This window comes from Carettochelys insculpta, chromosome 7 (assembly GCF_033958435.1).
Source record: "Carettochelys insculpta isolate YL-2023 chromosome 7, ASM3395843v1, whole genome shotgun sequence".
NCBI classification, from domain to species: Eukaryota; Metazoa; Chordata; order Testudines; family Carettochelyidae; genus Carettochelys; species Carettochelys insculpta.
The window spans coordinates 24,611,455-24,635,744 of NC_134143.1; the positions used below are offsets into that span (position 1 = coordinate 24,611,455).

The following is a 24,290-nucleotide window of genomic DNA, read 5'->3' on the forward strand; positions in this document are numbered from 1 at the left end:
AGTCTTCTGTTTTATCAATCCTGAGCAAGTCAAAACAGCCCTTCAGCTTACTTTGATGCCCTCTCGACATCCCAGAGACCAGGCTGGTGTTAAAATAAACAAAGTTGATATAACAGAAAAACCACAAATTGTGAGATGAAATAGTAAGGTAAAGCAAACATTGTTTTCTTTCTTGGGCTAGACAAGGGATAACAGGAGAGAACACCTGGCTTGAGAGGTGACTGTTCCTTCTGTGAGGTTTAGATGAAATTTCAGTACAGGTTATGAACGCAGTTTTTTTCTATATAAATAGCAGTTGTTATGTATGCAGACTGTAGTTATGAATCTACCTATCAAGTACACAATATAAAAGGCTTTTATAAAAGACCTTACCTGACATACTTTTCTAGTACAATGATCAATTGGTTCTTCTGCTCACTTTTTGAGTTTTAACCTAATCTTCCTGGGGGTATCTAGATCCTGGATGCTTTCTCCCTTTCACTTCAAATTAGCATATGGGAGGGAGAATTGTTTGCCTAGAGTTTACAAGGAAAACTACCTCTTTTTCCTTTTAAATTTATCAGGACAAAGCCAGTCTGCAGTAATGCACACGTCACCTTTTACTTCAGTAAGTTTACAGCAGGACCTACATCCACAATACATAGAAAATTTCAAGTGATGTGTGCAGGGGTGACTGGATTACACATTTCACTTCTGTTTTGGGATACTTTTCTTTGTGTGATTGCAATATTTAAGTAAATGAATAAACCAATGAACTACATGATTATTATACAGTAGTCTGTGCCATTGGATATTATGTTTGTTTTTAAGACATTGCAGAGATTGTTAATCTAGTAGGAAGTGAGTCCCTCTAACTGTGTGTGTACATATTATGTAAGATCTCTGTGTGTGGATATTAATTAAATTACCCTATAAAATATGGGCGACTTTGTTCATACAGCAGGATGAGACTACTTTAGTATTATTGTTCGTACTAATTTATCTTCTGTATCTTATAGAAAAGTTTTTAAAAAATACATATTCTGTGTGTGAACTTGGCACAACACTAATAGGAACACAGGGAAACTATCTTCAGAGTAAAGTTTTTTCCAATTCTTTGGGCAGTTGAGCATGGTTTGCTCACTGTCTGTTCGGTTTCCATTAATTAGACTTCACATTTTTCCTTTTTCTCATGTCAAATAAATAAAGCAAAGGAAGGATATGCCCTTATTGCACGTATATTTTAGGTAATAGGGCTTGGGAAGGAAAGTTGTTAGTGGAGTTTTAGCATAATTCAATAGAACCAACAGCTTCAGGATTCTTTCTCAGACTTAATATAATTTTTAAGTGGTAATATATAATACATTTTTCAAAAAATATTTTTAAGATTTTTTTTCAGAGGGCACATTGTCATAGGCCTTGTGAGAACAGAGGAGGGACATACCTGCCTGTGCATAATGTTAAGATCAGGTAGACCTATCATGTGTACAGTACAGTGAAACTGTTTTTTACGGTGTCCTATGTCAACAGTACCCTCCAAAACGCCCAAGATGGGTGGCAAGAGGAGGGAACTTGAGGGAATAAGCAAGAGAGGGAGAGACTTTTTGGTTTTGATTTTTGGTTGACTGCTGAAATGGTTGACGCAATGAGGGCAAGAACCCACAAAGGTTCTTGCAGATGTTAGGCACTTCAGATGTGGGGAATTGCATGTAAGGGGTAGACACAAGGTGAGTGTGTGAGGGACATGAAACAGTATTGATTTTTTGCGGATTGCTTAAGAAACAAGATTAAGATTGGTTGGAGGTTTTAGTTAAATGCTTACTGAACCTCTTTTCTGTAGCTGGCCAGATTTTAGCAAACCATAAGCTCCTGTGACCAGGTGCAACTGGCAGGGAATGAACTGATCCAGTTAGACATCACATTGTATAATCTGTGTCCTGATTTGCCACATCAGGATGGATTTGCACCCTCAACAGATTCAAGTGTAACACTAAGCTGGGGGAGAGGTAGATACGCTTTCTCCCATTTATTCACATCCTTTCTGTATTGTGTGTAGTGGGAGGGGCAGAGTGACCTAGACAAAGTGGAGGATTGGGCCAAAAGAAATCTGACGAGGTTCAACAAGGACAAGTCCAGAGTTGTGCACTTGGGCCAGAAGAATCACAAGCACTGCTGCTATTTGGTGACCAATTGGCTAATGGCAAATGTACAGAAAAAGACGTGGAAATTACAGTGTATGGAAAGCTGGAAATAAACCTCTAATGTGCCCTTGTCAAGAAGACTAGAGGCCTGTTGGGCAGCATTAGTAGAAGCATTGTCAGTAAGTCAAGGGCAGTGACTATTCTCCTCTATTCAGCCCTTGTAAGTCCACATCTGGAGGACTGTGTTCAGTCACCTCTTCCCCTACCCACTACATAAAGAACATGGACAAATGGGAGAAAGTCCAGTGGAGGCCTGAAGTTACATGACTCATGATCAGAGGCTGTGAAAACTGGGCTTATTTAGTCTTCAAAAGAGAAGAGTGAGAAGAGGATTTGAGGGTAGCCTTCGGTTTCCTGAAGAAAGAGTACCAAGAGTATGGAGCCTGGCTGTTCTCGGTGGTGGCAGATGACAGAACAAGAAGCTGTGGACTCAAGGTGCAGTTGTGGAGGTCTAGGTTAGTTATTAAGAAAAACTACTTCACTAGGAGGGTAGTCAAGTCCTGGAATGGATTGCCTGGGGGCAGAGGGGTTGGCATTTCCATCCTTATAGGTTTTCAAGACCAGGCTTGACACACCCCTTGCTGGGATGATTTAGCTGGGATTGGTCCTGCTTTGAGCAGGAGTTTGGAATGGATGACCTCCCGAGATCTCGTCCAACTCTAGTTTTCTATGCGGCTGCTTTGAGGAGTGTCCCTGTGAGTGCTCCGCTTTAGGGTGGGTGGGTGGGTGTGTGCGCACGCGCGTGCGCATGTGTGCACATCTGCATCTCTAGTTGGATATGTGGTAGCAGTGCTATTGATAGGCTGCACACATGGGGCGGCCAGCATGCATCATGTGCAGCTGCTAATCTACATGCACAACCAACCACCCCCTCACTTCCTTCTCAACTACCTTTGGCTTCAGACAGAAAGCAATGTCCCCTCTGTTTTGTACTTAATTGTTAAATTGATCCTTCCTAGTTGGTTAACTTGTGCAATTGTTTTTTCTTCAATAGTGCAGGTTAGGGTGTCCGACTAGATGGGAGGGTGCAGGAGCAGGGTGGGGGAACTGTGTAGGGCAGGGTTGCAGGAGCAGACTGGGGATGAGGGGCAGTTTGGGGGGTGGAGAGGCCGCAGGAGCTGATCTGGGGTGGAAGAGCTGAGAGGGAGGGGGCATGGCAGGGGGGATAGGGAAGTGGGGAGTGGCCATGAGGAGGATGCTGGGCACTTACGTGGCTCTGGGCCCTTCACTGTTCCCATTTGTCTGTAATTCCGACCAATGGGAGCAGTGGAGAAACCTTCCTGGGAGCAGTTTCTGGTGCTGCATTCCCCCAGCTGTGGGAAGGGGAGAGGCAGCACACAGAATTGCACTTTTTCCCCACTCCATCCCAGATCCAGCCCATGGGGCTTGACATTGTCCCTCTGCCCACAGCAGGAAGCTGGTGCTGGGCAAGAGAATTGCAGTGGGGCAGGGTTGCTGCAGGGCTGGAGCACCAGCACAGGCTCCCTGCATGGTGGCTGTGGACCACCAGTGCCCAGCATATTGCAGTTTGAAAACCAGTGATCTAGACCATGCCAGGCAGGCATTTGTATAACCTGTTCTTAAAAAACCCCAATGTTAGAAATTCCATGATGGCCTTAGGCAATTGGTTGCAGTGCTTACTTGTCCAAGTAATTGCTTTTTTTCCTCTGTCTAACCTAAATGTCTCTTGCTGTAATTTAAGCTCATTACTGTTTTTTCTGCCCTCAGTGGTAAAGAGGAATTTTATAACAACCTATTATATTTGAAGACTTTAATCTGTTTTTCTTCAAACTACACAGCTGTTTTTTTTCCTAATCTCGTCTTGTAGGTCTTGTTTTCTAGATCTTTACTTTATTTTTGTTGCCCTCCTATGGGCTTTCTCCAATTTACACACATCTTTCCTGAAGTGTGTGATGTCCAGAAGTGGACACATTATGCCATTTGAGGCCTTAGCGGTACCAAGTAGAGTGAAAGAATTCTTTCTCATTTCTTGCTTACAGCTCCTCTGCTAATACATCCCAGAATGGTGTGACCACTATAACAGTCATTTTCCATATTGTATTTGTGAAATTGATTATTGCTTCCTATGTGAAGTACTCTGCATTTGTTTTTATTGAATGCTGTCCTATTTATTTCAGATCATGTCTTCAGTTTGTCAAGACAGTTTGCAGTCTAATCATCCAGGGTGCTTGTAATCCCTCTCAGAATGAATAGTACAAGCACTTTTGTGACCTGTTTAATATCCAATATAATTAATGATCACAGTTTAAGCTTCTAGAATCTGCTGCATATTAATGAAGTACCTTCTGTTGAGTATTAGCTATTCATCTATATTAAAGCTATTTTTAATTAGATTGCTCAAATCTTATTAGACATAATGAATGTTGAGAATAAAGTCAAGATTTAAATTAAGTTCTTAATTGTTATGTTCACTTCTTAGTGCCTGAACTGTTGAACAGGAATATTTTTCCACAAAGGTGCCACTTACGGTATTAAATTTACAATAACATCCTAGTCTGGTTTAAGATCCTAATGTGGTAGACATTACACAAATGCACACACTAAAATATGGCTCCTGCTCTAATGATCACGCTGACTTAATTAGAGATTTTGTTTGAGATGTTTGTGTTGCACCTTGAATGCAGCGATGGACACTCAGTGCCGAGAGAGGCCTTAGGTGGTTTAAGACAACTTTTGTATTTTCCACCTGTCTGGGCTTTGTGGACACTGATGTTCTTCCAGCAATCTTGAAGCCTCTCACGGTTGTCTTTTGTGAGCCACAGAAAAGGTGTTACACCAGGCTTGGAACTGTGCTCTGTAGCTTTACTTTGTCAATAGGAAAAAATGAGAAGAGAGTAGACAGGAACATTATAGAGGAGTACAGTCCAAAACCAGCCCCATTCCAGGGATGCTTTGGGTCACAAGAGACAATATGAAAATTAATATGTATTTTACATTTGTCTTTTTAAAATAATTCCTGCTACTTGTCTAAAGGTCTTGTAAAAATCAGCATGTATTTTGTTAATCCATAAAACTGTTTTGTGAAACATCTGTTCTGAACATACCAGTTCGTACTGAGGCAGTCTAAACAGCAACATTAATATGGATAGTAAAATGCATTTGAAAAAAGAAAAACAGTGCAAATCCATTGGAGAAGTGGATCCAAAGTTCCCTTCCTTGTGCAATAGAGTTGGTTCTAGGATCTCCCAGGCTCAGTGTTCCCTGTAAGCTGAGTGCTTGGGTAGCCACCCATGTGAGAATGAAATGCCGCCCAGCTGATTAGCAAAGTGCAGCATGTGTTTGTATTGGCGGTGCACATAACAAAATTTATTCCATACATGGATAGGAACTAAAGGAGGGAATATTGACAAAGATCTCTGTTCCAGGTGCTGAAATTTACTGCACATGATAAAAAAAAGTGCATGAGCGCAAATTTAATATGAGGGAAGAACAGACAGAAGCAAATAGACCTGTTAAGTAAACACTCACTCAGAAGTTTTTGTACTCTTCGTTCCTTGTCTGATACATTACATATTGTTCACAAATTAACATCTATCATTGGGTACTAGCTCCTCTAAAATATGATGTCTGTTTTTCTCAGCATTTGATAGCATTCTTCTGCATACACTGCTGATAATTGGAAGCCTAAGAGTAAGGGAGTTTGCTATTCTTCCCTTTTTGGTGGTCACTCGATAATGAGCAGGACATCTTCATGTCACCCTCCTATTTGTGAGTCCGTTGATGGCTGACCAGCCCAACTCTGGAACCACATAGCTTCTCACAAAAGAGGCAGGTTTTGGTAGCTGTTGGAGTGGTGTGGGGCAGTTTTTGCCGCTTTTTTCTTCTCCACTTTTCCTCGTTTGCATTGTGGTAGGACCTCTGCAGTTGCTACTAAGCAAATGTATCGGAGGGGTAGCCATGTTAATCTGGATCTGTAACAGCAACGAAGGGTCCTGTGGCACCTTATAGACTAACAGAAAAGTTTTGAGCGTGAGCTTTCGTGAGCACGGACTCACTTCATCAGATGCTGGTCCTGAAAATCTGCAGGGCCAGCTATAAATAAGCCAGAGCAAGCACGCAGATAACAAGGTTAGCTCAGTCAGCAAGGGTGAGGCTTACTACCAGCAGTTGATCTGGAGGTGTGAACACCAAGGGAGGGGAAGCTGCTTCTGTATTTAGCCAGCCATTCGCAGTCTTTGTTTAAGCCAGAGCTGAGGACATCGAATTTGCAGATGAATAGTAGCTCAGAAATTTCTCTTTGGAGTCTGGTCCTGAAACTTCTTTGCTGTAAGATAGCTACTTTTTAGTCTGCTACTGTGTGGCCTGGGAGATTGAAGTGCTCTCCTACGGGTTTTTGTATATTGCCATTTCTGATATCTGATTTGTGTGCGTTTATTCTTTTACATAGAGACTGTCCAGTTTGTCCGATGTATATAGCAGAGGGGCATTGCTGGCACATGATGGCATAAATTATATTGGTAGATGTGCAGCTGAATGAACCCACGATGATGTGGCTGATCTGGTTAGGTGCTGTAATGGTGTTGCTGGTGTCAATATGTGGGCAGAGCTGGCAATGAGGTTTGTTGCATGGATGAGTCCCTGAGTTAGAGTGACTGTGGTGCGGTGTATAGTTGTTGGTTAGGATTTGCTTCAGGTTGGCAGATTGTCTGTGGGCAAGGACTGGTCTGCCTCCCAAGGCCTGTGAAAGTGGGGGATCATTGTCCAGGATGGGTTGTAAATCCCTGATGATGCTCTGTAGAGGTTTTAGCTGAGGACTGTAGGTGATGGCTAGTGGTGTTCTGTTGGTTTCTCTCTTGGGCTTGTCCTGTAGTAAGAGGCTTCGTGGCACACATCTGGCTCTGTTGATCTGTTTTTTCACTTCCTCAGGTGGGTATTGCAGTTTCAAGAATGCTTGGTAGAGATCCTGTAGGTGTTTGTCTCTGTCGGAGGGGTTGGAGCAAATGTGGTTATATCTTATATAGCTTGGCTGTAGACAAAGGATCATGTGGTGTGTCTGGGATGGAAGCTAGAGGCATGAAGGTAGGCGTAGCGGTCAGTAGGTTTACGGTACAGGGTGGTATTGATGTGGCTATCGTGTATTAGCACCGTGGTGTCCAGGAAGTGGATCTCCTGTGTGGACTGTTCCAGGCTGAGGTTGATGTTGGGGTGAAAGTTGTTGAAGTCCCGGTGGAATTCCACCAGAGTCTCCTTCCCATGGGTCCAGATGATGAAGATGTCATCAGTGTAGCGTAAGTAGAGACGGGGTGTTAGTGGACGAGAGCTAAGGAAGCGCTGTTCCAGGTCAGCCATGAAAATATTGGCATATTGAGGGGCCATGCAGGTACCCCTCGGTGTGCTGCTGATTTGAAGGTATATATCGTCGCCAAATCTGAAATAGTTGCGTGTGAGGATAAAGTTACAGAGCTCAGCCATCAGATGTGCTGTAGCATCATCAGCGATACTGTTCTGGACAGCATTTATTCCGTCTTTGTGTGGGATGTTGGTATAGAGAGCCTCTATATCCATGGTGGCTAGGATACTGTTTTCTGGTAGGTCATCAATGCCTCGCAGTTTTCTCAGGAAGTCAGTGGTGTCTCGGAGATCGCTAGGGGAGTGCTGGTGGCATAGGGTCTGAGGAGAGAGTCCACATCACCAGGCAGTCCTTCAGTGAGAGTGCCTATGCCCGAGATAATGGGGCATCCAGGATTTCCAGGTTTGTGGATCTTGGGTAGTAGGTAGAATAGCCCTGGACGGGGCTCTAGAGGTGTGTTTGGTATAAATCTGTTCTTGTGCTTGTGTAGGGAGTGTCCTGAGCAGATGGTGTAGTTTCTTAGTGTTTTCCTTGGTGGGATCTGAGGACAGTAGCCTGTAAAATTTGGTATTGGAGAGTTGTCTGGAAGCCTCCTTCTGGTAGTCAGACCTGTTCATGATGACAGTAGCTCCTCCTTTATCTGCCTCTTTGATTATAATATCAGGTTGTTTCTGAGGCTGTGGATGGCATTGCATTCCGCACGACTGAAGTTGTGAGGCAAACAATGCTCTCTCTCCACAATTTCTGCCTTTGCGCGTCAGCGAAAGCATTCTATATGTAGGTCCAGACTGTTGTTTCTACCCTCAGGAGGAGTCCACAATAAGCAAATGTAGTATCAGAGACACTTTTTCTTAATTTCTCTTTGGTATGCTGTTTCATAATTTGATAAGTCTGTGATTGGGAGGAATGTTTTGTAATCTGGAAGTTTGTCTTCAAGTTGTGTAAGCAGTAGCAGCTTCTTTGATTTAATAGTAGAAGTTAAGTTTTGTGACACATGATCACGCCAATAATTGTTGCTGATTCCAATTACTGTCTGACACTTAGTTTTCAGTATCTATTTTAGACCAATATAATTCCCTCTTAATACCTGGTAATATAACTCATCTTGGAATGATAACTACATTTTTGAAAACTTGACACAGCAAAGATTCTGAGTTTCTTTGTGTTGTATATGCCTGTGACGCTGATCTGTCTATATGCCCTGGTCTTGTTAGTAGACCTTTTACGTATTAAGATCATCAGTGCCCTTTTTAAAGAGGTAATATGCAAAATTCTTGCTTTGGTTCATTTTATGATCTGCCTATTTTTATTCTTGAAAGTCATTAGTCTGTGTAATATATTTAATTAAATGAGAGCTATGGATATGTTTTCTTTATTTATTGCATTTCCCATTGTTTCACTCTATTTTTAAATGAGAACTGTTACAGGTTTCATTAATGTACCTTGCCTTCCACTATCATTTCTGTAAGTACAGTAAAATCCTGATTATCCAACATAGGTGGCACTGACTCATGGTTGGATAACCAAAAATGTTGGATAATTGTTGGGGAAGGAAGGGTGGGGTGGGGGAAAAAGGGGTGTGTACTGCCGACTGCTGAGAACCCTTCTGCAGGGTGGGCTGCTGGCTGCCATGGGGCTGGAGGAGCAATTATCCAACATTCTGTTTTACCCCACGTCACCCAGGGCAGTGTATGTTGGATAACAGAGAGTCAGCTAATCAGGGTTTTATTGTACTGCTATGTTGTGCCTTGAAATATTGCATTGTAACTATTCCAAGAAAGCAAATGGCAGATACCCAAAATTAAATGGAAAAATACATTTACCCCTCCCCCATCGCCCCCACACTTTTTTTCTTTAATAGTAAAATAAAACCACTTCCAGCAAGTCTCTCCCTCAGGATAGTGGGTTGTTTTTTTTTTTCAGTGCATATGTGTAAAAACCCGATGTAAAAGTGCAGATGGCAAAATGATGCTTATTTTTATTTGTGGTCAGACATTGAAAGGAAAAAATCCTCAGTAGTTGCTTTGATCTCCATTAGACACAGTATCAAAGTGCTCATTCTGAAAATGTTACACATTTTTATATAATATATAAATGTGGCACAACCAAGCATCTGCAAACTGTCAATTTAATAACGTGCCCTGGGCATCGATTGAGTTTGCAGGATTGAAAATGGATATGTAGCTTATTTTAATAGGCCCACAAGCCTAATGGTCTGAAGAAAATTTGTCTGAGTTGTGCAATGTTGAAGCACACTTTGTTTCAGACATATTTAAAAAAGCATTTTTTAAAACTCTGCTAATATTAAACCTTGTTCATATAAGTGACCGTATAGAGTAACCTGGAACTTAGCTAAATATTACCCTTCAACTAGATGGAGAATTTTTTTTAAAACACCTAGGTGTAAGTTAGAACCTCAGAGTTAAATACCTTGAGTCAGTTGTTTTTGTAATGTTAATATATTTAAAATGCTGAATAAAATGTTGTGGTGATTGTTTCAAAACTTTACAAATGAACATTGAGCTATCAAATATACTATATAGAAACAAAATGTTCCTTTTAATCATGTTAGTTTAAATGAAGCAGTATAGAAGCATTCTTACCTTGTCAAATCTTTGTTTCTAAACTTCCCCACCTTTTAAAAAAAATTACGTTTTACACAGTCCTGTGCTGTATTTTCTCCACCAACTCCCCATTTCATTTTTTGGTGTCTGCTGCTGCTTGGTGCCATACTTCCGCTCCCAAAAGAGGTATGGTTGATCAGTCAGGACATAAAACTAGTGTTTGTAACACTGAGGTTCTACTGTATTTGCTTGAGAATTCCTCACAAGCCACAAGGTACCATTGAGTTATCTAATCTATCCTGAATGTGCAGGCCACTAAATTGCACCCAGACACCCTTATACGGAGCCCAAACAAAACCTTTGGTTAGACCAGGAGTGACCAACATGAGACCTGTGGTCCAGTATGCAGCCCATGAAGCCTTTTCATCCAGCCCACAGAGCCAGCAGTGGTGAGATTTTGAAAGCTGGCTGGGTGGCTCCTGGTTGCACGTGGCTCTTTAAGGACCCGTTTGCAGCTCCCGACACTCACTCACTCCTCCAGCTACCTGCCCTGCTGTGCTGAAAGAGTAGACCTCATTTTAATTGATTTAAAGGCCAGCAGCAGAGATCCAGCCATTAAACCAATTAAATTGAGTCCCATTATTTCAGTGCAGCAGTACAGGGAGCTCCTCCTGCCATGCTGTATACGGGAGAAGGAAGTAGGAGGGCTGGGGGGAAACATGCAGCTTCAGTGAGGAGACTGCAGCCTCGCAGAGGAGCAGCAGTGGGGAAGCAGTGGTATGTGGAACTCCTATGCAAGGCAAGTTAAGCCTGGGTTTGGGGCTGTAAGGGGTTTAAGCCTGGAGAGAGGTGGTTTGGGCTGGGAGGGGTTTAAGCCTAGAGGCAGGTGTGGGGGGCACAGTTTAGGGCTGAGAGGGATTTAAGCCTGGGAGTGTGAGGGACGGGCCTGGGGCTATTTTGTGGTAGGCCCCTGGAACATGTAAAAAATTGTCATGTGGCCTCAGATGAAAAACGTTTGGCCACCCCAGAGTTAGACCAAAGCAGTTCAGTCATCCAAAGGCTGGACTCGGTGCCAAGGGTTCAGGGAAAGAGACAGCAAGGTGTTAGTAACTCCTTCAGCCTCTGAAGTGGAGGGAATTGACTGGAAGATGCGCCCTGATGATCCCTGTTGGAGAAGTGCACAGGCCTTGTTACAGAGGAGTGCACAAAAACTCCATGTTCCCTGTAACTTTCCTGAGAGGAAATTTCTTCTTGACCTAACTGGAGGTCAGTAGGACCTTGAGCATGTGAACAAGATACACCAACCAGGCTTTGAGAGAGAAGATTCTCTGTACTAATTTGGCACACTGCTCAATCCTCTATTGTATGTGTCTTGCCAGCTGTTGCCTGTCTGGTGCTTTAGAGAAAATGGGTGAGGTGAAAGCACTCTAGACTGTATCAAGCCAATTGTCTCTCAAGGCAACAATTAATTTCTGACTCATGCAGGCTGAAGCCTTTAAGCATGAGGTTTGATTGTAGTCTACTTTACTTCAGAACTGCTACTGTTGTGAACATTTTGGAGATACTGCAGGCAATCTTGTTCTTCCCATGTCCTATGAAGGGGAGATTCATAGTTTAATAGGCATAACAATTAGGTATGACTTTAGAAATAAGACCTCAACCCTGCAAGGAATACATTCAAACAAGCCCTTGCACCTGAGTGTAACCCCATCATCATTAGGTCCTTCTGTGGAGTGCAGGGACTTCTCTGTGTAAGCATTTCCAGAATTGGGGGCTAAATGTTTTCTGTCCAGTGTACAGCTTTGTGAAGTGTCTAACGATACAGCAGTTTATTTGCTAATCCAACAGAGGTTAAATGAAGATCAGACAATATTTATCTAAACTGATTCCCTGGGTTATACCATTATTATCTCAAGGGGAAAAAAAGTCAAACTTTCTGTGGGTTATTGTTTTGGTCCTTTTTTTCATAGGTTCATTGGATACTTTTGTGTGTTATAGCGTAACACTTAACTTATGTTTTGTCATTCTTCTTTTCACCCCTTGGGGGAGTGCAGGTTTTTTCTACACCTGGGGCAGGGAACCTTTTTTGGTCAGAGGCCACTGACCTACAAAAACATCAGTCAGACCATATACTTGTGAGAAGCAAAAAGGGGTGAGGGAAGCTTCATCAGGGTTCAGATCCAAGTAAGCAGGGGCCTAATCAGGCTGTGGGCCCCCACCCTTATTCCACACAACAGCATTGATTTGTAAATTTGGTTCAACTTTGTAAAATTTGGGAAAGCCTTAGGACCACCTAGTATAACTGGTACTTAGAACTCTGATTTTCCTTGCCTGGAGAGAGAAAATAATAGAAAAATGTGGAGGCAAACACTTTATGCTGCAAATAAAACATGTCTACTGTGAGTTCATTATGTAACTGTAAAATGGTGATTTGATCATGGTGATTATAACACAGTAACATAACACAATGTTTCTGAGAACACCTATGAAAGTTTTCTTCAAAAAATGTCAGACCAAAAAGAAAAAAGCAACATATACACCAAAAAGAAAATGAAGTAATTTAATCAGGTATCGTAGCAATGAAATAGTAATATTGTATCTGTTTTTAATAACAAAATATATACCATCGATGTATATCCAAGTGTCAGACACTCATGGCGCACCTGTGATTTGTTCACATAACACCAGAGTTCTGTGGAACATAGTTTAACAAATACTGACATAACATTTCCTATATGGGAGATATTTCAGCTCTTTCTCTGATTAAAAATGACTTCTATTTTAGAATTGTACATCTGTTTTTCCTTTGGTGAGGGATGTTCTGGTGGCAGCCATGTCATGCCCTCTTCCTCTTGATCTCCCTTTACTGCTTTTCTTTCCCTGGGCACGTCCCTTGTGGCCTCTGTATCCAGGCCAGCAGTCTAGCAGGTGTCAGACTAGAGCCTCTCCCTAGCTCCCCTTAGTTTGCCCAGCCCTGCTTGGTGTAAGGTGCTGCTCCACTGCTGGGATCCAGTTACGACCCAACTGACTCAGCTCTGTTGAGCAGCTCTTTATATACAAAGCTGCTCCAGAAAGCTGCCCTCTGATTGGCTACTTCTAAGCCCCTTCCTAATTGGTTGGGTTACTGCACAGGCCCCCTCCAGCCTCTCTTAACCCCTTCCTTACAGGAGCAGGTCAGCTCCCCCACTATGGCTACGTCTACACGTGCAGCCAACATCGAAATAGTTTATTTCAATGTTGTGACATCGAAATAGTCTATTTCGATGAATAACGTCTACACGTCCTCCAGGGCCGGCAACGTCGATGTTCAACTTCGACGTTGCTCAGCCCAACATCGAAATAGGCGCAGCAAGGGAACGTCTACACGTCAAAGTAGCACACATCGAAATAGGGATGCCAGGCACAGCTGCAGACAGGGTCACAGGGCGGACTCAACAGCAAGCCGCTCCCTTAAAGGGCCCCTCCCAGACACAGTTGCACTAAACAACACAAGATACACAGAGCTGACAACTGGTTGCAGACCCTGTGCCTGCAGCATAGATCCCCAGCTGCCGCAGAAGCAGCCAGAAGCCCTGGGCTAAGGGCTGCTGCCCACGGTGACCATAGAGCCCCGCAGGGGCTGGAGAGAGAGCATCTCTCAACCCCCCAGCTGATGGCCGCCATGGAGGACCCAGCAATTTCGACGTTGCGGGACGCGGATCGTCTACACGGTCCCTACTTCGACGTTGAACGTCGAAGTAGGGCGCTATTCCTATCTCCTCATGAGGTTAGCGACTTCGACGTCTCGCCGCCTAACGTCGAAGTTAACTTCGAAATAGCGCCCGACGCGTGTAGACGTGACGGGCGCTATTTCGAAGTTGGTGCCGCTACTTCGAAGTAGCGTGCACATGTAGACGCAGCTTATGGTTGCAGTTAGCGTACAGCTGCAGCCAAGCTGTGTGCTAAAGGCTGCCAGGCTATGTGGCAGAGTCAGAGGCTGCAAGGCTCCCCAGTGCGGCAGGGACAGAGGCTGCTTAAAGAGGTCTGTGTGGTCTGAGATTCCTAGTGTGTCTCACAGGGTCTGAGATGCAGGATATGCGATCAGGGCTGCCACCTGGCTCCCTGGAGTCAGGGTGCAGGCTGCCATGTGGCTGTGGCATACATGGCTTACAATATTAAATAGGTTGAGAGACCCTTGTGTGTGTATCAAAACTCAGTAATGAATGTGAATTTAGGTAACACGGTAAAATCTCATGGGTAATCACAAGATACTATTTATTGCATCACTTCCGTAGGTGCAGACGTACCAAGGTTTACTACAGTCTCCTTTCATTTTTGCATTACAACTGTGTGTAGCCATAGATAGAGGTTGGGTAGGCATTGCTAACCCCTACATCCATCTGTTTAAATGTTGATTATTTACTTTTAACCCAAGTTACTTCAAGTAACTTGTCATCCCCACCCTCATCCCATTAAATAGGCTGGATACAGCCTCCCATCAGCAAGATTTTGGCCCATTCCCCTTTATTCTCTGTCAAAACCTTTGTTGAGGTATTAGTGATCTGGCTCCTCAGTTATTGCATCTTTCCACTCCCAGGCCTTCATTAGTCATTTTCCCTACTTCCTAGTACATCTGGAATTCCCCTGACAAATAATCACTTATTTAGCACTGTTACTTTATTCTGCTTGCACTACAGTCTCTGCACTGCCTGCTGTGTGTCTAGCATAAAACTGATGCTCCTGATTTTGTGGTTTTATGACTCTTCCACAACTTATCTCTCTGCCTTTGCGTCCTGTTGTTCCCCCTCTTCCTAAGATCTTTCTTCAAGCCAGTCTGTCCACCTATTTGCCCCTTCTGTCTCCTTTCCCCTAGTTTATCTATTATTTCCTTCATCTTTCACCACAATGTCCCCAAATCCACCTTTATATCCTTTCTTAGAACCTACTACACTGGTGCTGCTCCATAGATGTTTCATAGAACACTAGAACTGGAAGGGACCTCGAGAGGTCATCAAGTCCAGTCCCCTGCCTTTATGGCAGGGCCAAGCACTGTCTAGACCATCCCTGATAGCTGTCTGTCTAACCTGCTCTTAAATATCTCCAGTAATGGAGATTCCACAACTCCCCTAGGTAATTTATTCCAGTGTTTAACCATTGCTCCTTGTTCTATCCTCATTTATTAGAGCTTATAAATTATAGCTCTAATAAACAAACACTAATTTAGAGAATGGGAGCCAAGGTGGGAGCCTATGTTACAGAATGCCCAACTAACATGTTTCCTTCCATCTTGCTAGGGCTTCAGTCATATCAAGGTAATGCTGTTAACATGAATAGACAAATAGAAACCCTCTTCCAAGCAAGACAAGACTTACACTTAGCCATTTGGAAAGTGTCAGGGTAGACACCTGCAGCTGACTTAGGCTCACGGGTCTCGCAGTAAGGGGCTATTTAATTGAGGGATAGATGTTCAAGCTTGGGCTGGAGCCTGGGCTCTAAGGTTGTCCCTTTGATAGAGTTCTAGAGCCGAAGCTTGAGCCTGAATGCCTGTGCTGCCCCTTTGTCAGAGTCAGCTGGCATGGGAAAACTGGTGGTTTAATTGCAGTGTAGACATACCTCAAAATAAAATACAGAATTAATAAAATTCAGCTTATTTGGTTAAACATTGTTCTATAGCCGTGTCAGGGCATAGCACTGCAATCAAGTCTCAAGCGTAGTAGTTAGCTTTCGAGGGGTAATAATAGGATGGTTTTTAATTACTGATTTTTAGAAAGAGGAAATATACAGATACCATGGGAGAGGTACTACAAATACATATGCATGTGCATAAAGAGAATACAAAAATCCATTGCATTCATAAAGCATTTCAGTTTATTTGTTGACCATTTTATTGGGATGTAAGGAAAATAAATGACTTCATTTAACAGTTGAAAGGGTAAATAAAATTGGTGTAAAAATAAAGCAAGGTGGTCGATAAACATGAAAAGTTACTTTGCAATTAAAAGCATATTGCCAAGTTGGCAGGCAACAGAATATATAGAGGTCCTTTCAATATTACAAATAGTTGCTAGGTGAACTGAACAAATATTTCTTTACTGAAATAATGTAACCTTTATTAACTGGTTTCTTGGTTGAAATTTTACGATTCTGGCATGCAATCAGATAAGCTCTAGTGTTTGAACTGAATATATTCTTGGATAAAATAATGTAATAAGCAGAATATGTACTTTATTCCACAATGTTTTATACTATATGTATTTAATCACTAATGGTTTGTCAAAAACTAGAACACAAGTAAAAGTAAACCAAAATCTAAGTACTGTAAAATCCACAAGCAGCTGAATGCCTTAATATTTTGTTTAGCTGTTACAACATATTCTTAAATTGCATGATTTTGCCTTTTGATTCCTGCACTGACCTTTTGTCAGCATTCTACAATAATAACCTCAGAGGCATTGGAAGTCAATGCTGATGTGAATGGTTTGTCTCTGTTAAAATAGTTAAGTCAAATTTGTGTCATCTTTAAGATTTTTTTTAAATAGTGTGCAAACAGTGCTGAGTACTTTCAGATTTGAATAAAATTTGACTATCAGGTTGGAGTGATTTTTAGTCGTCATTTGAATCCCATGGTTATTTTTATCATTGACCTGAAATCAGACGGAAATTTAGTAAAATGCTTGATTGCAATGTGTGACATTGTAACTTTAGATTACAAATTTATGATGAACTAAATGACAAATGTTACTTTTCTAAAATTGCCACTCCTGGTGAGATATCTTATTTGAATTTTAAAAAAACTATTATAGACCAAAAAAAAAACCCACAACCCACCACACAGTATTTCAGAAATAGGGGCCTTACTTCTTCAAATACTTAAATGGGGGTATAACCTTACTCATATGAATTATCCTGTTGTGCTTAGAATAATGCTTAAAGTTAATTGTGTATTTGCAGAGCATAAGGAATTAATGTATATTTATTAAATATTTTTTAGTCATTTGTCAAAGTGCTTCAAAGTTAACAATAAAAAGTTGTTTAAATTTTCAGTGCTTTAATGGATTAGTGTGGTTTTTGTGTGTGAATGCATGTGCACATAGGTCAAAGTTTTGTTAGAGGTTTACATGCATATTTAGGCACCTATGATAAATATTTTTTTAAAAAACACACTGATTTAGGAGCATAAGTCCCATTGATGTCCAACCACAAATTCTGATCAAGTATTTCCTGCTTGAAGCATTGATTTCACTGTATTGGGAAGTGGTGTAGGTTATCACTATATCATGGGTTGCTTTGTGTTTAAGTAGAATAATGCCCTGTCTACACTGTAAAAGTTGTGTTGACCTAATTTACCTCAGAATACAACTGCAGTTATTAAATTGTTCATGTGCGCACGCATTTGGCTCCTAGTGTCAGCAATAAGCATCCTAACTAGGAACGTTTGAATTGATTGAATTATCAGATTGAGGCATTGTGGGGCAGCTACTGGAAGCTGCTGATAATCTGCATAAGCAGCATCTTGTTGATGCTGACATTGCATTGATTTGATTTAATCAATGGTGACTTTGTATCACTCAGGCCATAGCATTAGGACGCTTCTGGCCGTGGCACTTCGAAAGCTACGCTTTTGAACACGTGCGACTCGGCACGGCTACATGGGGGTCCTTTCAGAAGGACCCCGCACCTTTTGAAATCCCCTTATTCCTCTCTGCCTCATTAGTAATCTTCAAAATGACCATTTTAAAGTTTTGGCCAAGTGTGGCCACAGCCTCAGGGAGATTGTGTTCCTGTAGGGCAAGGCACTTATGTTAATGGAAACCCAATATAAGTAAAGATGCTCCCACAGCTATGTTAAGGTGATGCAGCCTACATCAACCTAACCCAATATAGTAGACCAGGCCTAAGGAAGTTAATGAGGCCCTGATATTACCTTTCACCACAGATGATTATTTGAAATGTGAAACTGTGCTTGTCAGGCATGCTACAACCATTCCAGCAACTGAACTAGAATAATATCACAGATGCTCACCTGAGCTGTGGCTGTGCGAGGCTGAAGCTGTGTCTTGTAGAACTTGTATCCTGTTCTGTTTGTTGCTGTTTTAGGACCACAGGCCCCTCATCCCCACATGAGTGGCATATAATCTGATCAGCAGGGATATAAAATACTGTATGCAGTATTATGCTAGGATCTGGCTTTTCTTCAGGATATAAAATTGATTTACTTAGTTATTTGTCAATTCTAATACCTAAAATGGGGACTCTCAAAAGTCAGTGCACCTCGCTTCTATTTCTGGTGACAACAATTACTACACAACCTCTGGGACGGAGGGAGGAACCAAAGCTTGAGCCCCCCTGAACCTTGCCACCTCAAGACCCACCAAGTTGTGAGGGAACCAAAGGGCTCAAGTTGTTCGGGTTTTGTCCTGGGCGGTGGGGTTCAGACTTCACCTTCAGCCCCAGATACCAAGAAAATCTAATGCCAGTCATCATGACTCCATTAAAATAGAATCATGACCCACTTTGAGAACTGCTGACCTTAAAGTAATTCTAGTACTTAGAAATGCATTTTAAATAATTGAGGGCTGTTATAGTTGAGGTTCCATTATATTTTGTATCCCAAAATGTAAGGGAATGGCATAATACAATGACATTTGCTGTACTCTTTTTTTTTTTCCAGGCATGGGTCAAGCAGAGGAATTGTTCTCCACTAGGTTTTTAAAGCGTTGTGTATCATTCTAAATGTGCTTTGTAAAGCTCTCTAAGTTCTTCCATTTCTTCTACTCTAAGTGTTTCTTGGCTCACTTGAATTTGTTCTATACTATTGAAAAAGTTTTAAACCGTGTAGAATCATAGCACCATAATATTAGAAGGAAATGAAAAGGTCATCTAGTAGTTCGCCAATCCTCCATCAATATGCAGGCTTTGTCGTGTTTTAACCAGGCGTCAGAAATCAAATACAGCGAGAAGAACCATTTTTTTAATTCAGTAAAAAACTCAGTAATTGAAGAGCCACAGTGCGCATGAACAGGAGACAATCCTTAATAATGTCAAACCCTACTTTTTGGAACCTCTGTTTTAAAAACAACTTGCACACAATGATTTGTAATATGATAAACGTTTACTGCAGGACATTCATCGTTTATCAAAAATAACCAGCAGGTTATTTTTTTTTTTTTTACTTAGTAGTTATAGCATCAGGAATCAGACAAGCTCTTTAAAGAGCCCAGTGTGGGTCCAGAGCCATAGGTTGCAGATCCAAGACAGATGGCTGTGTAGGCTCCTTTTGAAAATCTTCAGTGAAGTAGCTTCCAGAACCTTCCTAGGCAGTCTGTTCCATTGTCCTACTGTTCTTACAGTTAGGAAGGTGGTGGTGGTGGTGGTGTGTTAGAGGTTTAATCTAAATCTGCCACACTGTTGTTCAAACCCATTGCCTCTTGTTCTGCGCTTTGTGGTAAGAGTCAACAACTTTTCTCAACTTTTCTATGGCAGCCTTTCAAGTATTTGAAGGCTGCTATCCTGTCCTCCTCCACTTCCTCTCCTTGTTTCCAAAATTAAATATACCCAGTCCCTTCACCTGTTGCTCCTATGTCTTCTATTCCATCTCTTGGACCATTTTTTTCATTTACCTCTAGTTCCTTTCTGGTATCTCTGTCCTTTCTTTACATTGGTGACCAAAATTGGACACAGTGCTCAAGCTGCTGAACTGGTATTTGCTAAGATTTATTCTTAACAGGTTTTAAATATGCCTTTGAAAGGAGATGACGACTCATGAATCTTTGGAGGTTTACTAGATATACTAAGAATTATAAATAGAAATTGTCAGGACCTTAGTTTTGCTGTATGTACAGTAAACTCTTTCATATCCAGCATTCTTTCATATTCAGAACTCTCAAATAAACAGACTTGTAACCTTAAGTAAATTTTAGTTGTTTTCCATAGGTATAGAATAGTGAAAGTAAATACAAATAAGTACAGCAAATACAGTATAACTTTACAGTATATAATACTACTGTTGTTGGTAAATAAAGTACTCTGCATACATTTTTGTTTCTTAATATCTAATCTTGTTTTTCTTTAGTGTTATGCTTTGCTGGGTATACCTCTCCATTATCCACAACATTTGAATATCCAGTAACCAGGGCTGCCAGATATGGAAGAGTTTGATGTATTGTACCAAGCTGTCGAATAAAACTGATTATTTGGTTGTATTTCTTCACCTACAAATATTAAAATATACCTGTTTGAAAACAGACTTGAATACAAAGACTTAGGCTCTGGACACACTTGGCCAAAACTTCGAAACAGCCATGCAAATGGCCGTTTCAAAGATTACTAATGAGGCCCTGAATTGAATATTCAGCACCTCATTAGCATTAGGACAGTTCCAGCCACAGCACTTTGAAAGAGCTGCTTTCAAAAGCGCATGGCTTGGTGTCGCTACGCGGGGGTCCTTTTTGAAAGGACCCCACTCCTTTCAAAATCCCCTTAAGGGATTTCGAAAAAGACCCCCCCTGTAGCCATGCCAAGCCACGCGCTTTCGAAGTGCTGCAGCCAGAAGTGTCCTAATGCTAATGAGGCAGTGTATGTTAAGTTCAGCACCTCATTAATAATCTTTGAAATGGCCATTTGCATAGCCATTTCAAAGTTTTGGCCAAGTGTGGCCACAGCCTTAATGTTTAGGATAACAGTAAAATAACCTTTTTGAGTAAATATGCGTGTATGAAAAGGCATTTTGTTGCCTAATTTTTAAACGCCATAACCATGTCACTTATTTCTCTTGGTTACGCTATTTTCCTGGACTTTGTTCCTGACTCTGCTGCTGGTTTGCTACGTAGTCCTGTGGAAGACTTCCTGGCCGTGTCTACACTAGCCCCAAACTTTGAAATGGCCATTTCGAAGTTTACTAATGAAGCGCTGAAATGCATATTCAGCGCTTCATTAGCATGCAGGCGGCCGCGGCACTTCAAAATTGATGTGCCTCGCTGCCACGCTGCTCGTCCCAACAGGGCTCCTTTTCGAAAGGATCCCGCCTACTTCGAAGTCCCTTTATTCCCATGAGCTCATTTATTTATTTATTCCCTTATGCTCTTATGAAAATACCACTTATATCTCTTTCCTGTACCCCCTTTTAGATTATAGGGTTTAAATTCCAATTTGGTCTGATATAAAGACATAGAAGGATTTCACTCCTAATATTGTTCCAAACACAGGATTCCCCATTTTTATACAGTGAACAAGGGCATAGTGGTGTGTAGCGTTTAGTTCAGTGAGGGGTGGTTGGTTTGTTTGTTTTTTTCCTCCATTGGCAGCTGCTTGTATAGCTGATCTTTTACTCTTTCCTCCCTGCTAATTATATGTAATGAAGACCACTGCTGTCCTGGGGGCGTGGGTAGTGCCTGAGTCAACACCTCCCACCACCGCCAACAGTGCAGCTTTCACTTTGCTGCAGGCCCTGCCCACCCTCTCTTCTGAACAACACTGCTGGAGGGGATTCTGGCGAGCCTGGTGCTGCTGTAGCAGGTTTTGCACTCTTCTTCCACCCACTCTGTAGAAGCAGGAAACAGAGGACTGAGAGTGCTGCACAGTGGAGTGGAGTAGGCTGCCAAGGTTTTACTGCCCATCCTGTGAGTAGGGGGACAACACCTGCTGCTGCATCCCCCATAATCCCCCAGTCTCTCCCATCCATAGGATGGTTGGGATGGCTTAGAATAATTCAAGCAATAGCAAGGTAAGAATATTGCAGACAAATGGCTACATATATAACAGAATCATAATAGGTTTTATAGAGAGTGTCCATTCACTTTCTTAGCGAGGGATGCCCGTATCAGTCCCACATATAATCAGGCATACTTTTGTAATGAACCCTTCCCTCCACACACACATTTTTTCTCCTTCCTGTTAGATTCTTTCTGAACTTTTTTTTGTAATCGTTCGTTTTGTGTTCTTATAGATGATAGAACCATTGTGACTGAGAACATTCAACTTACATGTAAAAAGGTAGATAAGCATCCCATGTTGGATGGAAAACATATTTTTGATGGTGACCAATTTCCTGATATAGACTTAAAAACACATAAGTACCTCTGTCTTATATTTCACAGTGATATTGGATGACCGGTGTGATGCCAGCTTTTGTATGAGACCTCACATAACATTCTTAGGTAAACCAGAATGTATGTACCGGGTTCAGGAGATTTCTGTAACCTTTATAAACCCCCTTGCCAATTGGCATTAGGAGTTCTTGCATCACAGTGGTCATGGGCTCCAGTTTTTTGAAGTAAACCACTTAAGGGACTGAAAAATGCCTTAGTTAAATGATGATTCTGATTTTTCTGTTGTGGAGAAAGTTCAGTTTCCTCCCTCTTCTCCCCTCTCTTCTCCCTTTTTTCCTTCCTCCTCCTCTTCTCTCCCCTCATCCATCCATCTCTCAAGGCACATGGTTTTTCCGTCATCATCTACATGGAGGCCTATTGAGTCCTAGTTGAGCAACTCTTTCTTTTGTCTGCAAAAGAGCAAAGCTTTCAAAGCTCCCATGCTGGTTACTGCCTTCAGAGCCTTCTGTTGGTCAATAGAGACATTGACTAGAACTCTCATAAGTTGGTGTTTTGTTTAGTTAGCATTAATTTGTGGTGATTTGCCTTTGCAAAGTACTTGGCACAACGTGGTTTGCCTTGCTAGTCTCTCTTCATCCCCATAGCCTGAACTTGACAGAGAATGGCCTGCACTAAATCAGGAGGTAAGGGAAGCGCATAGCACAGTACCATCGATTCCTTCTCTGTACTGGAGTAGAACTTGCATATGTTTTCAAAGGATCTGAAAGTTTACTTCTTTTTAAATTTGTTTGTTCTTTGGTTGGTCCCAAAAGGGTTACCATGTCAAATAATTAGTGAGATATCAAACAACTAAAAATTCAAAATGCCATGTGGTCGAGTCTTTCTTTTGTGGAGTGAAATGCATACAAATGAAGTCAATGTGAGTGAAAGGTTTGGTTCATCTAAACTCATTTCTTACTAGTGTATTTCTTCACATCTGGACGGGAGGCTGCTAAGAAATAGGTATATATTCCTGACAGAATTTCACTGCAGCTGAATTCTATTATCTTTTCTGCAGCTGAATTTTATTATCCCATAGTTACTGAAACAAAGTCTAGTACAGTAAGTTCTGGCTGACATTTTCATTTTTTTCCACATGGTTTGCTAATCTAGAAATTGTCTGTACAAGACTTGTGTTGTTGATTTGGGCAGGAAAGAGTATATATTAGGAATTCTTTAATTAGTGCATGTGTCCTGGATGTTGCCACTATATGGGACTGATGAATGTTGCAGTTTCTGGTTCTCCTAATTTTCTGCGTTCCCCTAGTTTTCCTTTTTCCATTGCTATTTTTTTTGGAATTTAAATTCTTCTTTTTATGTATTCATTTTACACAGTGCCAAGACTGATTTGATTGTACTGGTTGGCATTTTTTCCCCCAATCACTGATTGGAATTTTTTCATGTCAAAATGTCCATCTTAATAAATACTTATTAAAAATATAATTTATAAAAAGTATTCAGAGTATTTACTGTGCCAGTTACATTGTTGGTTACAAAAATTTCGCTATCAGTGTAATTAAAATGGTAGCCATTAAAACAGTATGAAATATTACATATTATTAAATTGCAAGGAAAGAGCATAACAACAAATCACTTACTGAACAATTTATAGCCTAAACTTCTGTTTGGAGTAGATTAATGTGGCTCCTCTGAAGTGAGTGCTGTGCAACAAAATGAGGATGTGGTCCACATCATTGGATTTTTTTTTGCTAGGGAACATTCTTATTTTTCTGTTCTTCTGTATGAACATCTTACAGGCAATTTAGATGCCACGTCATCTGACTTCAGAGAAGAAAGAATTCCGGCACTTTGAGAGCAAGCATGAGCTGCTAAATCCAATAAGCAAAAGATGTATTTGAACTCTAGACTCTGAGAGAGAATTTCTTCTTCTTTTTTAAAATAACTAAAGAGTAGTGAAACAAACTTATACAACATATCCTGAATGCAAGCGGAAGTGAATTAGTTAGTAAACTTTCAAAATTAGCCCAATAAAATTCTAGGATTTATATAAAAATCATTTTATACTTGTATGAAAAATTGCTTTAAAGCCAAGAAACTGTTACTGTGGGACTGATCCCTCTCCCACTGAAGTCTGTAGGGGTCATTCTATTGACTGCTGTGGCAAATGTATGAGGCCAAAGATGTGTGACTTCCTTGGATCTTACGTCAA

At 41.4% G+C, this 24,290-nt stretch overlaps 1 protein-coding gene across 2 annotated transcripts in view; it reads left to right on the forward strand.

Annotated features, from left to right (window-relative positions):
• Window positions 1–24,290, forward strand: part of BICC1 (BicC family RNA binding protein 1) — a 193,283-nt gene that overhangs the window by 85,468 nt on the left and 83,525 nt on the right. The window lies entirely within an intron of this gene.